Consider the following 19348-nt stretch of genomic DNA (forward strand, 5'->3'; position numbering starts at 1 on the left):
CTGAACCAGGTTTTGTTAAAATCTATTGCTGTGCTTTACAGTACGTGTATGTTCCCCTATTCTCATATCCTTCTAATGTTTGCTAGTGTAGTGTTAAAGACTTGTTACATTTATAAGCTGGTAATTAACTGTAACCTTCAAAAGCAAAATTAATGTAGCTGACAGGTGTATTGTCTGTAAAGATGGAGATAAACAAAGTCTCTGCCACCCTCAGGGAGGGAGAGAATCAGGGAAGAGAACAGCTCAGTTTTGAGCCTGAAAGAGGAGATTTGGGAATTCTTTTGTTTTTCTTAGTTTAGACTGAGTTCAAGAAAGGACTATTGGTGGGGGAGGAAGGGAGAAAGGGTTGTAGGACCTTTATCTTAAGGGTGGAAGTCTGTGGGAATTGGCAACAAGAGTCAAAATGAAGAGTTCTAGAATCCTGACCCAAAGGAACAGATGAAAGATCTTTAAAGGAAATAGGCTAGCGATCCTTTTTATAAGCTGAAGCAGCTATAAGATACATAAATCTGAGATTTCTATGAATTTTAATAGCCTTTTGAAAATAGTACTGCACAGTGTTTCTGGGCATACAAGTAATTTCACATTTAAGATCACTTTAAAATCATCTAAACACCTGCACAAGGAAATCTGTGTTGCTCCTGACAGGGACTAATATTTGTTTCTGTTTTTGATGGGTGACTCTTAAAACTGTCTCAAGATTCAGATGTTGATTTAGTTTTGAGTCATTATTTGTGTCAAAGATTAACAGTGCACTAAAGAGTTTTGCAAGCTCTTGTTTTTATAAAAAGTCTTGGCTCAGCAGAAAACAAATTGGAATCTTAGCTCTCTGAATTCTCCAGTCCTTATGATAAATGTTCAAAATTTATTGACTGTGAATGTATAAATGATAATTTGTATAATGTATAAATGAATTTAGGGAAAATACTAACTGGACTCCAAAATGAATGAAGATGTAGGTAGCAGAAATGGTATTTTTATACACAGACTTGCACATACTTCTGACATGCACTTTTCCCCCATAATATTTCTGATAACCCAAACAAGTCTGGGTGATCTTGAAAGACCAATACGTAGACACTGAGGATGTTGTAATCCCTGCCAGTATTGACTGATTTTTTTGTCTATAATATTTTCCTTTTCTCTATGTAAAGGATATCTAAGTAGGAATGCTGAGGAAAGAAGATGCAGAAGGAAAGCAAGAGCAAATTACATTGAACTGGTACAGTCTGCCCAATATGTGGCAATTGATTGAATTTTATTCCAAAATGTAAATGTAATTTTGTTAAATATGACTTATTCTCATGCACACAAGAAAATCCTTTTTAATTTATTGATACTTTTTTGAAATACCACCATGAAAATATACTACAAAAATCTTTGCATATCTTCAGGCAAACACTACTGGATCTAGGTTGTAGGATAGGTGATTAATTGCTGCTCTTCCCATCATTTTTGGCTTGCTGGATAACATTTAGCAAAACCTCTGCCTCTTGAAGTCTCATTTGGTTATCTGTCTATTAAAATTAAACAAAACAGGAGAGAATTTCAATGGCACTGGATTTTTTTCTGTAAAGTTCTTAAAGAGGTTCAAATTCAAAACCCTCAATCCATCCAAAGGATGTCTAAGTTATATTGTATGACTTGAATTTGCTCTCATTCTCTTTTAATGACTAATCTGAACTGTAAACTCAAATTCTTTTTCAAGATAAACCATAATGGTTAACAATAAACTTATTTTTACACAAATTTCTTCTTTAGTTACACTCATGCAATGGTTAAGTCATTAGGACATTGTACTAGTTTTGCATTTGCATTTTCTGTTAGATGATATGTGTTCACAACTGGTGGAAATTTATCAAACAATTTTTTTTTTGATTATGCACAACATGGAAAAAAAAATCTGCAGTTAGTTCAATATCTCTGTGTTGGTTCTACACTGACAGTAGAAGAGGGAAGCAGTAAACTTTTATGTTTGTCACATAGCTCAGTATATGTAACTGAATACATAGACGGAGCATTTCCAAGAAGAATGGTGTTCCTACTTCTGCAAAGTAACACTTCGCAGAAGTAATGCATTTTGCCATTATTGACTCTTTATGCACAGAATGAACAGTACTATGAGACTTTATGAAGGTATTACATCTGAAGATACAGACTTTGGATTCTCTGTGCATTATGAATAGCACTGCCGTAAAATGTCCCATGTGTTTTGAGAATACACATATTTGTTTGTAGTTCAGATGAACTAATACAATGTAATGTATCTGTTGACAATCTCATTTACATCAGTTGTAAAGCATAACTGCAAAGGGCATTGCATAACAAGCATATTGAGCTGTGTGCTTTGTATCTGAAATTGCTTCTAAGAGATGATCAGTTAGAAAAACAGGTATTTTACACCTGGAGTGTTCTGCACTCTAAATGATCTGCCTGTTTAGTGTTTCTAATGTGGATTATGACCAGTAAAGACTTACACGCCCTCGGGGTGTTAGGTGGTCCTGTTCTTCCTTGGAGTGCCCTCAAGCTCTGGAACCAGCTCTGTCTCTTGGTCTGAAATACAGGAATGTGTGAATTTGTTGGATAAGCAGATGTCTTCAATAAGTTGAGGGATGTTATGAAGTGTGTCTGATGGTTTCCTTTATTTCTCTATGTTTCATGTAAAATCACTGAAAATAGTATATGAAACTAGTATACTGGCTTTTACTCCTTTTGAAACCTTTAGAGCTCCTGAACATTTCTTTCCCTGCTAACTATACAAAACAATCAATATTGTTATTATTGCCTAATGAATACTTTTTGACCATATGTGTGAAACTAGAATGAGGACATGAAAGATCTGGTCTTTTAACTTTCTCCCTTTGCTAAACAATATTCCAAAATAATGCATTAGTTCTGCTACTAGACTTGCTGTCATGTTTTTGGAGCATATGGGATTATCTAAAAATCTTCAAGTTCAGCTCTGTATTTTGATGTAGGCTGGACTAAAAGTTTGTTGTACTTCTTTCTAATTCTAATAATTTGTTAACTAATGGTTCAAACATTCCATTTCTATATTTTGCTTTTTAATATTGAGAATGGCTGTCAAGAGGCCAATGAATCAATACCAAAATTTAAATATTAAAAAGTCATTCAATAAGGAAAAAAATTACATTTAATGTAATCTGTACAGGAGCTTCAATTCTGTAAGTACTAGTAATTGTCTAATGCAACAATGAATATAGCTGGTTGCAGAGGTAAAAGAAACTTTGATTTCAGTATATACTGTACTGCAAAATGAGCTAGAATGTACTCCACAAAGTGAAATAAATGCAATTGTATTAGCATAGTAGGTGTTAAAGATTTTAAGAAACGTAAATGCTGCAAGGAGATGTCTACAGAAAAGTTCTAGGAGCATTTGAAGTTCTACGGCAAACTGAGTTTGAAGAGAGTTTATAGTCTCAATTCTAAAAATGTATTTTACCATGGTAATACGGATTACACAAAGCACTGCAACCTCTAATTATGTTATAAATGTAATTTGCTTTCAGGAATACTATCATCTTAGTTTATATTTCATATTTGTTGCTACCTCATCTCTCATTTCTACTCTGTATCTCAGAAGTGTGAAATCTCACAAATGAGTCTGTGGTTAAATGTCACTTTTCATTGAAGAATGAAACCCATAGCATTCAAATTTTTCTGTATCATTTGCTCTGGAGCTCTAATCTGAGATCCTAATTCACATCTGTCTTTGTAATTGATAAGTCAATGAAGAGAACTTCATACTCTTCAGAAGTGTTGTTTCTTATAATAAATGTATTATGTGATACAGCCTGTGCTGGTTATCTGATTTTATGGAATTCTCTTATTTCTTAGTGATGCAGTATATTTTAAAAAAGTCCGCTCTTGTATGTCTGGTGTTTGCACAGTACCCACTTAGCCTGCACACACTTAACATCCTGGGGCACTTGCACATCTCTTGAACCAAAGCTTGCATTTTAATTTTTTTTTTTATTCTTCTAATAATACTAAAAAAGAGTCTGATGAGTATAGTTGTCAAACTGAGCCTGCAAAAGGAAAGCGTATGTCAGATACTGCTTTTACTTACACTGACTCTTTAAAAGGTCATTAGAAAAAGTAATGTGAAAGGTCAGAATCAGACCTGTAAGATCTAGTCGGAAATTAAAACTCTTCTGTTCAGCTCAGTACAGACTTCATTAACTAGGGGATTATTGCTAAATGTTCGTGATGAAAAATCTGGCTCTGTGAATGCTGATATGTATCCCTGATTTCAGACAGTGCACTGTTTCTTTTAACCTGAATCTCTCAGGGTTTTTATTTGAACATCTGCCTTTGACCACTCCAAGATGTTGAGATGCTCTGCCAGAGAACCTGACTGGTCATTTGGGGAAACTGAGCCAGACCTGAGAAGGGGCACAACAGAGGTACAAACAACACAGGCTACAGGGGTGGTGAAGGGTTACTTTCTGACTGAAAAGACAGCAGCTACTTTCTGACTGAAAAAAAAAAAGCTAACCGAAAGCACACAGAGCAAGGGAACAACAAGATAAACAGTGTTGTAATCCTGTTGAGTTTGAAAGTCAGAAGAGAAAATTTATTTCTGTGGTTAGGAACTGGATTAGGACCTGGTTAGGTCCTGGATTTCATAAAGTAAGGTTGCTTTGCTTCCCATTTCTGCCTTTCTAAAACAAAAGACTCACTGGGAGAGACAGGGGAATGTGAGCTTATCCACACAGGTATCAAAATCCATTTATTTTCCTAAAATATGAGCTTTTCCTGTAATTCAAGAGGGAAATGTTCTAACAGCCTGTAATGAAACATAAAATTAAACAAAACCAAATCCACATGAAAACCTTTTGTTTAAAAGTCTGTTTTTCTAGTTTTGTTGAACATATTCTTGAACTGAAATAGGATGTTGTTTTGATTGTCACGGCTTCTCAAGGGAGTCAACCTGACAACTGAAGTAAAACTGGGGAAGCTTTTCGCTGCAGAAAAGCTGTATGTGATATATTAATTATAGGTATACCTCTAAAAATGGATGACTTCCATTTTTTCCCACTCCTAAGACATAGCTTAAGTCTTAAATAGGCCTCTGGGGTTGTCCTGGTTTCAGCTGGAATAGAGTTAATTTTCTTCTTAGTACCTAGTATAGTGCTATGTTTTGGATTTAATATAAGAATAATGTTGATAACACACTGATGTTTTAGTTGTTGTTAAGTAGTGTTTATACTAGTCAAGGACTTTTTGGCTTCCCATGCCTCTGCCAGGTGCACAAGAAGCTGGGAGGGGGCTCAGCCAGGACAGCTGACCCAGACTGGCCAAAGAGATATTCCATACCATATGACATCAAGCTCAGTATATAAAGATGGGGGAAGAAGAAGGAAGGGAAGTATTTTCGGAGTGATGGCGTTTGTCTTCCCCAGTAACCATTACACATGATGGAACCCTGCTTTCCTGGAGATGGCTGAACACCTGCCTGCTGATGGGAAGTAGGGAATGAATTACTTGTTTTGCTTTGCTTGTGTGCATGGCTTTTGCTTTACCTATTAATCTGTCTTTCTCTCAACCCATGAGTTCTCTCACTTTTACTCTTCTGATTCTCTCCCCCATCCCGCTGTGGGGGGACTGAGCTAGTGGCTGTGTGGTGCTTAGTTTCTGGCTGGGGTTAAACTACGACAGAGGTTAATATCTCAGCTGCAGAGCCCAGAAGCTGCATAAAAACGGAGAGAACAACATCTTCTGTGCAGGTTCATGTTCTAATCATGTTCCAGTTCTGTATTACAGTGAGATTAAAATGATCAACTGCTTCTCTTCTTATGATGTCCACAGAAAGGAGAGTGTTTGCATCCATTTGGAGGAATGGGACCATGCACATAAGGACAGAGAGATCAGGAGAAGGACAGTGCTACTGGCATGGTTAGGCATGAGCACCAAGGATGTTTCTCCTCTCTAGGAAACTAGATGGGTCTGCAATGGTAAATTATAGTGTAACTTAAAAGGGAACAACGTAATTTGCAAGCTGACCCTGAAGCTGCATTTGTTCCTTTGTTCATTAGGATTTACGATTGTATATGCTACTCTTTCAAGAGATACACAAGACTATTTTTCTATGCCCAAAATCTGCATCAGTGGTGAATTCATCAAAACTACTGTGTATTTTGCTTCAGGGAATTCTTCATTTGGTATGAAGCTAACATACTGGCAAAGTGGAAACACATTATACCTTCTGTAATTGTCTCCTTTTGCAATAAAAAGTGATCTTTTGGCTTTCCATTCTTAGTTAACATCCAGAATATTTTGGTATGCAAACTACTACCCTCTTTAGAAAAATGGGTGATCTTTCTAGGTATCCTCAGACATGAAATGAGAAAATACAAGCTAAGCACAGGCTAACCTCAGCTGCTTTTGGTTACATGTAGCTTTCAGTTCGAATACAGAAAGAAAACTCAGCTAAAGTAAAAAGGCATGCTTCACTGATAGCTTCTGTTGATCTTTGCTTCTGCTTATAAAGAGATCAGGACAAATGCAACCTGCATAGGATAGAAATACTGCATAAAATACTAATGATATATTCTCATAGGAAGGTGTGGGATTCCCATTACCTAAACTGTTTTCAAATTTATCCTGCAGATTCTTATTTGGTTCTTTGATGTACAGATTATTTTCTATACCTGCCCACCTGAGATGGTTTGCTTATATCACTTTGATTGCATAAAATAGTCAGGGTGTACATGCTTTTAAAAGCATAGATTTTAAATGAAACTTTCCCCCTGAGTATAAGCAAGTTTTATAGTGTGACAAACAGCATTTTGTTGGGCTAAAAGGTATTTCAAAGTTTGTTTTTCCACTTCTCTTTCTTGCCTATGTGCCCAACAATTTGAATGACCTTTTCAAAAAACAGCACAGCCAAAAGTCTTGCAGCTTCAAACAACGAATTGACGTTATATTTTGACCTCTCTTGCTGTAGCTGGAACATATATATATGTTCTGTCAACACACTACTTGAGAGCACACTGTAATGTGGATCTGTGTGAATATGAATACCAATTGCTACCCATATTGTGAACCAAATTTTGCCATCTGGTACAACTACATTACTTTACTGAACTGAATAGGAGACAGAGTGTGTGTGTGTCAGACAAAAGAAGGAGTACTAATTAATATTCATTAACATTCATTGCTTCTTCTTTTGCATGTTGTTTGCAAATGGATTGTAAAATTCACCACTAGGAGTTATTCACAATTATTCATTAATTTCTATGTGTAATTTTCTCTTTCATGTCTAGTGCACAAAGAAGTTCCTATAAATATTCATAATTCAGAATGTGTTGACTGGTTGCATAAGTCATATGACGTTACTTCTGCTTTTGGCTGGTTAATTTATGTAAATAGCAAGTACAAGAAGAATGACAAATTTTGGATGTTAAAACTAAATGTGGAGCTTGGAATTAGCATGTGGGGAATTGGCTTTTTGCAAACGCATATTGAAAAACACAGAACAGAATTTTCAAGAGCATATATGTGATTTGGAGTGTTTTTCCAGGAATGTCAATGGACTATGTCCTAAATTTCATATGGGAGTTTGAAAACTAATTTGAATATTTATGGGAGGGAATATATAATATTTGAATTTGAAAGCAAACTTCTGTTTTTTCTAAAAAGTACCTCTCAAATTACTAATGTCACTATTGAATGTTTATTCTTTAAAAATGAAGTGTTTTAAGATATTAATAGCAACATGTGGAGTAGAAGTATAATGTCATAAGAACTGGTAGGCAATTATAATGAAACACAGGCTTCATAAATAATTCTTTCCTTACCCTTGCTGACTCTTCCGTACTCTGCTAAAATAATTATCAAATAATCTCTTTAATAAATACTGAAGATACCAGAACTGAGGCATTAAAATGCTTCATGTACTTGCTCTAAATATTAGGACTAGAGTACTTTACTCTCAAATAAAACAGGGCAGTCCAGTAGATGTAGGTCTCTAATGTCCTACGTTGTGTCTCAACAAAAAGCATTTACCAGGATTGACCAGCTCTTTCTCTTGCCATTCTTTATTCCTACATTTCCTACATAAGAATTTAGTACTATCTGAACACCTAGCCCTACCTATTGCCCGACTATTCAATTGTCACTAAACCTCTCATTTCAGGGAGGTGATGACATGCGGCACCCCTATGAAGAGTACTGAACAGGTCAATGTGCAGGAAGCTCTGTTCAGAAATACCAATCCTTGCTTCTGCACTGGATTTCAGAAGCGTACTACATAGACCAGTGCCAACAGAAAAAAAGGGAAAGAAAGAGACCTAAGTTTAAATCACTTTCTTGTTGAGTGCTCAGAGCATTTGTCAGGATAATAAAAGATGTGGATATTGGTAAATGCATACTCAGGTCTTCCCCATCCTAGGTAAGGATACTAACCTGTAGGCTACTAGGCAAAAAGACAGTGCATAATTCACTTTTTCACATGCTTTTCAATGTCCTAGAAGGAAATTTTAGATAAAAGCAGCAAGAAACTTCCATTCATATTATATTTTAATCTTTTTAAAAGTCAAACTATATAGAATTTGCTTTGTTGTGGTTTAATCCCCGCCCCCCCCAGTTTAGGTGCTGAGTTCAAAAATTGTCTGCCTAGCCCTGTTTAAATCTTTGGGTTTATTCTTCAGGTTTGTGCATTTGCTGTATTGTTTAAAATTTGGCAAAAAATGTTCCTCAAGGTAATTTCTCTTAGAGGCTTGTTATCACTTAAAAAAAAACCCAAACATTGTCACATCATTCTCACATAATAGGACAGGTTTGGAAGTTCTTATTCCTTTTGTTCTTGTGTGCACCTGTCAGGGTTTGTTTTGTCCTCATGTTAATATCAGCTTCAGAAGTGTTATATCTTCCTAATTTGATCTGACAGATATCTGTATTCTGTGGGCTTTTTTCCCCACTGGGTCTGGGTAGGCCTTTTTTAATGAAAGAAGTCGTGTCAACAGTTTCTAGATCTGTGCAGACGCACAAAGTGTGAGGGCAGGCACTGGCTTGTTGCTATAATGCACACACATATTTTTATTATTTATATTATTTCAGAGTGAAAACAAAAGCTCTGGCTCGCAAAACAGTATTTAAATTGAAAGATGTCTACTTGCACTGTTATGATGGTGTATGGAGATATTAATGTCACCATAGCAGAGGCTCTCTCTCTGGTAAGGGTTTCTGGCTCCAGAGCTGGTGGCAGCCACATCTGCAGGATAGACAAGCTCAAACATGGTCCTGCTGGCTGGAGTGTTTCTGGTCCAAAGTCATCACTGCACAACCTTCTTCTGCTGTGTACTTGACATTAGCCAGGAGATCCCCACAGCATGGTGTAAATGTGTATTGCAGTCATATCTTGTGTGTTAATACTGCTGAAGTAAAAATCTGGCTTTTTTTTACTCCTGCTAAAGAGAAAGGTGCTACCATTAAAACAGGAATTCCTACAGGCAATATACTACAGTCCTCTTACTGTTAAACTGCATGACCAATGTACCTGTTGCCTCTTTAACATAGTTAGTGGCAACAGGAAAACAAACCAAAACAAAACCAAGGTGCTATGTGATGTGATTGCTGAACTAATTATCTGAGAAGATTTATAAAGCTAATATTATATAGTGTGTAAGTTTATATTTGGACAACAGTTTTTTATTGCCTTTGCATTTCTTGTATGCTTTCCAAACACTTAATGGTGCTACCTGTCCTGGGTGGTCTGTTAGCATATTTTCCCATAAACTAAAATATTTTAACTGAGAAAAGGTAATATTATGTTGTTAATAAGTCACCTAAAAACTGTAGATACCTCTAAGTCGCTTTAAACAACCTTTTCAATAGTACCTGGTGCTCTGAAAGTTTGTTGTTTCCTGCTCCAATAAAAATGTTTGAAACATTCAGAAAAAGATGTAAGTGTTGAAATAATTATTTTTACAAAGTTTTGAGGTGAAAAGAAAAATTCATAGTGGATATATTGGTAGCAGCTTTGTGTACCATAACAGGTTTTGGTAACAATGCCAGAATGTTATTGATCTGAAAAAAAATATGCAAAGTAGAATATACAAGAGATTTTGGAATGTAGAAAGTGGGAATATTCAGGGTTAAGTAGGTACAGCTTCAAGAGAAATTAATACAGGAGAAAATATGAGGGGTCACCAATGGTTGAGAAATACCGTTCATAACCAGATATTTGTTCAGGTACCAGTGTTTCAGTCAACGCTTGTGATAGTCAAATGAAACAGATAAATAGGTAAATTTAATATTTATTTTGTACTTGTTTATTTTTGCTTGTGTGTTCATATTCTGTCACTAAGATACCAAGAAATTCGCATCTGACCCAAGAAGTATCAAAGCTCTGTCACCCTACCTTGCACCCCTGTACAACTTGAAAAGAAAGAAGAAAAATACAAAAATGTGGATTTTGTACAAGATGAAAAGATTGAAGATTTCTTACAGGCCATTCACATGGTATTTCCATTCAGTTTACATGGTTCTGTGCTTTTCATGTTAAATAAAGAAACTGCATGTAGGAAACAGCACACTGTACCTCATTTTCATTTTTCTGTTCTAGGACCTTCTTTAAGAAATCCCAATCCTATGATAAAACAGCCCTGCACCTATTATATGACCATTTATTTATTATACGACCACCTCAGTTGGTGAGGCACATGGCAACACTAATGGTACGTCCTGGGAATGGGCACTAGATTGGGTTGGAAAAAGGGATTTCCTGAGCTGGGGAACCCCATAAAAAGCCTGGTGGAGCTTTTGCACGAAAAACCTGCAGCTGTCTTTGGGGCTTGGGCATTGCCAGGGTAACTGCAGGAGATTTAAATTACCCTAGGGAGCGCCAGCGACCAGGGCAGGCAAACAGGGCGTGGCACATCAGAAAGGGCGTGGCATGGCAGTTTGCATGGCAATTTGTGCAGGCAGGGCGCAGTCAGCTGGCGAGCTCTACTTGTGGTCTTCGACCTCCTGGATAAGACCTAGCCATGGTTTCCACTCGGGCAAGAGCCATTGCCAGAAAAGGTGTGGCACCCCACATGGAGCTCCCACAAAAACATGCAGCCACCCAGGTCTCTGGCTGCAGGGAGTGCCAGAGCCTTGCTCTGGTAATGGAGGGCAGCTGAGGCAACAACTGCGTGAGGTGCAACCAGGTGGAGGATCTGCTCAGCATGGTGGCAGAGCTGAAAGAAGTAGAAAGGTTGAGGAGTATCGGGAAGTGTGAGAGGGAAATAGGGGAGACAGAGAGAGACAGGGAGATAGCTGGTGGAGGCACTCTCTACCATCCCTGAGATAGGCGCGCCAGATGGAAACATCAAGAGAAGCAGAGGCTCCCATACCCTTTTGCCAGCAGGGAGAAGGAGGGGACCTAAGAGGTGGATGGGCGGTGAAAACAGATCCCTGCTTGGTGCAGCAGGTGAATCATCTCCTGGCCTACCTTGCCTTCCCAGGTGCCCTTACAGAATTGGTATGAGGCTCTGGAACTTAAGGGCCAGGAGAATGATGATGCAGACAAAGATCCATCCAGAGGGTTGACTAGGGGGAGCCAGTCAGCCCCACACATTACAACGGCCACTGGTAAGAAAAAAAGAAGGGTAATTGTCATAGGCGACTCCCTTCTGAGGGGAACAAAGGGTCCAGTATGCTGACCAGACCCATCCTATAGGGAAGTCTGCTGCCTCACCAGGGCCCAGGTCAGACACATGAGCTGTCTTGGGCTCAGCAACCATGATATGACCATGATAGAGTTTTCAATTCTAGGAGAGGTCAGGAAGGGGGTCAGCAAGACCGCTACCCTGAACTTTAGAAGGGCAGACTTTGGGCTGTTCGAGAGCCTGGTCAACAGAGTCCCTTGGGAAGCAGTCCTGAAGGGCAAAGGAGTCCAGGAAGGCTGGACGTTATTCAAGGAGGAAATCTTAAAGGCGCAGGAGCAGGCCGTCCCCATGTGCTGCAAGTCGAGCAGGCGGGGCAGAAGACTGGCCTGTCTGGACAGAGAGCTTTGGCTAGAACTCAGGAAAAAAAGGAGAGCTACCGCCTTTGGAAGAAGGGACAGGCGACTCAGGGGGATTACAAGGATGTTGTGAGGGTATGCAGGGAGAAGATCAGAAAGGTGAAGGCGCAGCTGGAACTTAAACTGGCCACTGCTATTAAAGACAACAAAAAATGTTTTTACAAATATATCAGCGACAAAAGGAAGGCCAGGGAGAATCTCCCTCCATTGTTGGATGCAGAAGGTAACCTTGCCATGAAGGATGAGGAGAAGGCTGAGGTACTTAATGCTTCTGTGCCTCAGTCTTTAATAGTCAAGCTAGTCATCCTCGGGTTTTTCAGGCCCCTGAGCTGGGAGATGGAGATAGGACGGAAAGTGAAGTCCCAGTTGTTGAAGAGGTGGCAGTCACTGACCTGCTCCTCCACCTGGATGCGCACAAGCCCATGGGACCAGACGGGATCCACCCAAGGATACTGAGGGAGCTGGCAGAGGAGCTGGCCAAGCCACTCTCCATTATTTATCAGCAGCCCTGGTCAACCGGGGAGGTCCCAGATGACTGGAAACTAGCAAACGTGACGCCCGTGTACAAGAAGGGTGGGAAGGAGGATGCCGGGAACTACAGGCCTGTCAGCCTGACCTCGGTGCCGGGGAAGGTCATGGAGCAGGTCATTTTGAGTGCCATTATGCAGCAAGTGTGGGACAACTGGGGGATCAGGCTCAGCCAGCATGGGTTTATGAAAGGGAGATCCTGTTTCACTAACCTGGTCTCCTTCTATGACAACATGACCCGCTTAGTGGATGGGGGAAGGCTATGGATGTTGTCTACTTGGACTTTAGTAAGACCTTTGACACTGTCTCCGACAGCATTCTCCCGGAGAACCTGACTGCACACGGCGTGGATGGGTGCACTCTACGCTGAGTTAAAAACTGGCTGGAGGCCGAGCCCAGAAAGTGGTGGTGAATGGAGTCCAATCCTGTTGGCGGCCAGTCACGAGTGGTGTTCCCCAGGGCTCAGTGTTGGGGCTGGTCCTGTTCAACATCTTCACTGATGATCTGGAGGAGGGGATCGAGTGCACCCTCAGTAAGCCTGCAGATGACACCAAGTTGGGTGGAAGTGTTGATCTGCTGGAGGGCAGGAAGGCCCTACAGAGGGACCTGGACAGGCTGGATCGATGGGCTGGGGCCAACTGCATGAGATTCAACAAGGCTAAGTGCCGGGTCCTGCACTTGGGTCACAACAACCCCATGCAATGCTACAGGCTAGGGGAGGAGTGGCTGGAGAGCTGCCTGGTGGAAAAGGCCCTGGGGGTGTTGGTTGGCAGCCGCCTGAACATGAGCCAGCAGTGTGCCCAGGTCGCCAAGAGGGCCAATGGCATCCTGGCCTGTATCAAGAATAGTGTGGCCATGAGGACCAGAGAGGTGATAGTGCCCCTGTACTGGGCACTGGTGAGGCCGCAGCTCGAGTACTGTGTTCAGCTTTGGGCCCCTCACTCCAAGAAGGACACTGAGGTGCTGGAGCATGTCCAGAGGAGGGCAACGAAGTTGGTGAAGGGTCTAGAGCACAAGTCTTATGAGGATCGGCTGAGGGAGCTGGGGTTGTTTAGTCTGGAGAGGAGGAGGCTGAGGGGAGACCTTATTGCTCTCTACAACTACCTGAAAGGAGGTTGTAGCGAGGTGGGAGTCGGTCTCTTCTCCCTAGTAACTAGTGATAGGACGAGAGAAAACGGCCTCAAGCTGTGCCAGGGGAGGTTTAGGTTAGATATTAGGAGAAACTTCTTCACCGAAAGGTTGGTCAAGCATTGGAACAGGCTGCCCAGGGAAGTGGTTGAGTCTTCATCCCTGGAGGTATTTAAAGAACAGATAGATGTGGTGCTCGAGGACATGGTATAGATGGACTTGGCAGTGCTAGGTTAACGGTTGGACTCAATGATTTTAAGGGTCTTTTCCAATCTTAACAATTCTATGATTCTATGATTCTATGAATCTATGATTCTATGACATTGCTAGGAAGCTCTCCAGGATGGTAGAATTGTCCGATTATTATCCACTATTGGTTGTTCAGGTTGTCAGTGATGAGGTAGCTGAGAGAAGTACAAAAAACAATCAAAAGGGATTTCAGAGAACTGGGGTGATTGCTTGAAGGATGAGGAGCACAGGTAGTGTTTTCCTCCATCCCATCAGTAGCTGGGAGGCATACAGAAAGGGACAGGAAGACCCATTTCATTAACACATGGCTGAAAGGCTGGTGACAGTGGTGGAATTTTGGGTTTTTCAATCATGGGGTAGTTTACATGACACCAGACCTGCTGGAGACAGGTGCCGTTCACCTGTCTCAAAGGGGGAAAAGGATTCTAGCTCAAGAGTTAACAGGCCTCATTGAGAGAGCTTTAAATGAGATTCAAAGGGGGAAGGGGATTAAACCAGGGCTGCTAGGGATGAGTCTAGGGGTGGTAGGCCTGTGTTGGAGATGAGATCAGTAGCCCAGCTGAAGTGCATTTACACCAATGCATGCAGCATGGGCAATAAACAGGAGGGGCTGGAAGCCATTGCGTGGCAGGAAAACTATGACATAGTCGCCATCACGGAAACATGGTGGCATAACTCCTGTGACTGGAGCATCACAATGGATGACTATAAGCTTTTCAGAAGGGATAGGCAAGGAAGGAGAAGTGGTGGGGCAGTTCTATATGTTAGAGAGCGTTTTGATTGTATAGAGCTCAATGATGGTAATGATAAGGTTGAGTGCTTATGGGTAAAGATCAGGGGGAAAGCTAACAAGACAGATATTCTAGTGGGAGTCTGTTATAGATCACCCAACAAAGATGAAGAAACAGATGAAGCATTCTACAAGAGACTGGCTGAAGTCCCACGATCGCTAGCCCTTGTTCTCGTGGGAGACTTCAGCTTGCCAGATGTCTGCTGGGAATACAACACAACAGAGAGGAAATAGCCTCAGAGGTTCCTGGAGTGTGTGGAAGACAACTACCTGACACAGCTGGTAAGCGAGCCAACCAGGGGAGGTGCCCGCCTGGACCTGCTGTTTACGAACAGAGAAGGCCTGGTGGATGATGTGGTGGTCGGAGGCTGTCTTGGGCACAGCGGCCATGAAATAGATAGAGTTTTCGATTCTTGGAGACATAAGGAGAGGGGTCAGCAAAACCACTACCCTGGACTTTAGAAAGGCAGACTTTGGCCTGTTTCAGAGTCTGGTTGACAGAGTCCCTTGGGAGGCAATCCTGAGGAGCAAAGGAGTCCAGGAAGGCTGGACATTTTTCAAGAAGGAAGTCTTAAAGGTACAGGAGCAGGGTGTCCCTGTGAACTGAAAGACGATCAGGCAGGGAAGAAGACTGGCCTGGCTGAACAGAGAGCTTTGGCTGGAACACAGGAAAAAAAAAAAGAGCTTACCGCCTTTGGAAGAAGGGGCAGGCAACTCAGGACGACTACAAGGATATTGTTAGGTTATGCAGGGAGAAAATTAGAAAGGCAAAAGCCCAGCTAGAACTTAAACTGGCCACTGCAGTTAAAGATAACAAAAAATATTTTCACAAATATATCATCAACAAAAGGAGGGCCAAGGAGAATCTCCATTCTTTATTGGATGAGGAGGGAAATATCACCACAAAGGATGAGGAGAAGGCTGAGGTATTAATACCTTCTTTGCATGAGCCTTTAATAGTCGGACTAGTTATCCTCAGGGTATTCAGACCCCTGAGCTGGGAGACAGAGATGGGAAGCAGGATAAAGCCCCAATAATCCAAGAGATAACAGTTAGTGACCTGCTACTCCACCTAGATGCCCACAAATCTATGGGGCCAGATGGCATCCACCCAAGGGTATTGAGGGAGCTGGCAGAGGAGCTGGCCAAGGCACTCTCCATCATTTATCAGAAGTCCTGGTCAACCAGGGAGGTCGCCGTTGACTGGAGGTTAGCAAATGTTGAGACCCATCTACAAGAAGGGTTGGAAGGAGCATCTGGGAAACTACAGGCCTGTCAGCCTGACCTCAGTGCTGGGGAAGGTCATGGAACAGATCATCTTGAGTGCCATCATGCGGCATGTGCGGGAGAACCAGGTGATCAGGCCCAGCCAGCGTAGGTTCATGAAGGAAAGGTCCTGCTTGACCAGCCTGATGTCCTTCTATGACAAGGTGACCCGCTTCGTGGATGAGGGGAAGGCTGTGGATGTTGCCTACTTGGACTTTAGTAAGGTCTTTGACACTGTCTCCCACAGCACTCTTCTGGAGAAACTGACCGCTCATGGCTTGGATAAGTGCACTCTGCACTGGGTTAAAAACTGGCTGAATGGCTGGTCCCAAAGAGTTGTGGTGAATGGAGTTAAATTCAGTTGGCAGCCAGTAACAAATGGTGTTCCCCAGGGCTCAGTGTTGGGGCCAGTCCTGTTCAACATCTTCATTGATGATCTGGAGGAGGGCATTGAGTGCACCCTCAGTAAGCCTGCAGATGACACCAAGTTGGGTGGAAGTGTTGATCTGCTGGAGGGCAGGAAGGCCCTACAGAGGGACCTGGACAGGCTGGATCGATGGGCTGGGGCCAACTGCATGAGATTCAACAAGGCTAAGTGCCGGGTCCTGCACTTGGGTCACAACAACCCCATGCAATGCTACAGGCTAGGGGAGGAGTGGCTGGAGAGCTGCCTGGTGGAAAAGGCCCTGGGGGTGTTGGTTGGCAGCCGCCTGAACATGAGCCAGCAGTGTGCCCAGGTCGCCAAGAGGGCCAATGGCATCCTGGCCTGTATCAAGAATAGTGTGGCCATGAGGACCAGAGAGGTGATAGTGCCCCTGTACTGGGCACTGGTGAGGCCGCAGCTCGAGTACTGTGTTCAGCTTTGGGCCCCTCACTCCAAGAAGGACACTGAGGTGCTGGAGCATGTCCAGAGGAGGGCAACGAAGTTGGTGAAGGGTCTAGAGCACAAGTCTTATGAGGATCGGCTGAGGGAGCTGGGGTTGTTTAGTCTGGAGAGGAGGAGGCTGAGGGGAGACCTTATTGCTCTCTACAACTACCTGAAAGGAGGTTGTAGCGAGGTGGGAGTCGGTCTCTTCTCCCAGGTAGCAAGCAACAGGGAGAGAGTAAACGGCCTCAAGTTGTGCCAGGGGAGGTTTAGGTTAGATTTTAGGAAAAATTTCTTCATGGAGAGAGTGGTTAGGCATTGGAACAGACTGCCCAGGGAAGTGGTACAATCACAGTCCCTGGAAGCATTCAAAAAACGTGTGGATGTGGTGCTTAGGAACATGGTTTAGAGGTGGACCTGGCAGTTAGGTTAATGGTTGGACTTGATGATCTGAGAGGTATTTTCCAACCTTAATGATTCTGTGATTCTATGATTTTTGAATATTTTCAGATTCCATTTTAAAGTACAGCAATTCTTGATCTAAAAACCTGTAAGTAATACCGTTCCACAATGCTACCAATTATGTTAGAAAAAACATATAAAGTTTTCCATGAGGGATCAATACTTCTTTAAGCATGTTATGGTAATGCCTGTGAGGAATTAAACAGGTTTTGGAAATTTTCTAGCTTAAGTACCTTTTACTAACCTTGTTTATTTGAGATGAGAAACATCTACGGGAGACCAGTTTTTAAAAAACTCTAAATTTAAGAATATTTTTTAAAAAATGCTAATTTTCTAAAGAAATTGTCTTGTGTAAAAAGTTTCTAATTAAACCACTGCATTTTAATTTTAAAATAATTTCATTTTGATATTTTAATTAATATTTTTCATAAAAGTGAACAAAAGTGATGAATGAACACGACTTCAGCGTTCAGGTTGAACATTTGTACTGATGCAATCCAACTTTGCTATCTTACTGTTTTTTATAAATGTTGATCATGTATCCTCATGAAAATACAGGAAAATATAAGCTTTCCAACTATGCAAAGGCAAGAAAATTATTTCCTACACTTTAGAGTTAAGGAGGACTGAATACTTTTTCTTTTATTGTGCTACCATGGCTTTTCTACTAATGGTTCTTTTCTATCAATATGATTATATTTTTAATTTGATGCTTTTTTTAACTCATTTCTCATATAGATCATCATATACTAGGTTGGTTACACTTTTCCAAACTGCCCCAAATATAGTGCAATACTCTAACTGTACTATGCTAAGATTAATTATGAAGTAGGCACAACAAGTACTTGTTTGCATTTCTGAATATTTTTCTTTTCATTTTGTATCTTTTTTTTCCTTTTTTTTCCCAATTCAAATCTAAAGTTAAACTGCATATGCTGTTTGAATGCATGTTGAAAGAGAGGGGAGTGAAAGCCGCTGCTATTCCAGTGGACATGTCCACCTTTGCCAGCAAATCTTAGAGATTAAATATTTACTCTAAATTCTCAAATAAACTTGTCTTGAAAAAATAGTAATAGTCTTAACTTATAAAAAGAGATAATTTTGATACAAAATCAGTATCCCAGAAAATTCAAATGTGCAAAGACAAAGAAAGTAATAAAAGTTGTTATTTTCTCAGAACCATAAGGAATAAGGCTGGCGTAAACCTCAGAAGATCATCGTGTCCATCCTCTTGCTCCAAGGCAGAACTGTATGCATTGATGTCATTCTTGGTAGATATATGACTAGGCAGGGGATTCTTTTTCTTTCTTCTAAGGATGGAAATTCATTAAAACTTGATGTACGGTAATTATTTAGGCCCAGATTAATCTGCCATAATCCTAGGCATTTATCAGAGATGCCTAAAATAAGACATTGTTCATATTACATTTCTATTTCCAGTGTGGGGAGAGAAATATCCAAAAAAGTGGCTCAAATCTGAGTGGACTTGATCATCCTCTTCATACTCCTGTGTCTATATATTGACTATGTGAAGGGCTTTTAGGAGCCTCAGGTTCTTAAGAGCTGACAAAATCTTGGATTTAGTTCTGCACCAGCAGCTAGCTGTAATCCCAGCCTTCTTTGCTAGACAGAAGGCACTCACCTTAAGGAAGGGATCATCTAATCAACCTGGCAGCAACCACACCGTCATTGTCTGCTAAAGGATATTGCTAAGATTAAGAGAGCATCTTCTTTCTTTTGGTCCTGCTGATCTCTCTGCTATGTTTTCTGTTTATGATACTGAATCATCTCTTGGGAGTTGCTGCCATAAAGTTTATAGTTTAAATTACAGAGAATTATAGGAAAGATGTGGATGTCTCTTAATCTACTTACTTGCTTAATGGAAAATAAATGCAGATAAGGAAATTCTTTCTTTTCAGGAAGAAATATGTATTTCATGGAGCACTGAAGATAAGCAAACACAAGAAAAGTGGTTTGTCTACAATACTGAGTTGAGTTGCACTCTGAAACAGCAAGGGAAAGGTGC

Source organism: Nipponia nippon, unplaced genomic scaffold, assembly GCF_047370975.1.
Source record: "Nipponia nippon isolate SJK-2023a ecotype South Korea unplaced genomic scaffold, ASM4737097v1 scaffold_24, whole genome shotgun sequence".
Classification (NCBI taxonomy): Eukaryota; Metazoa; Chordata; class Aves; order Pelecaniformes; family Threskiornithidae; genus Nipponia; species Nipponia nippon.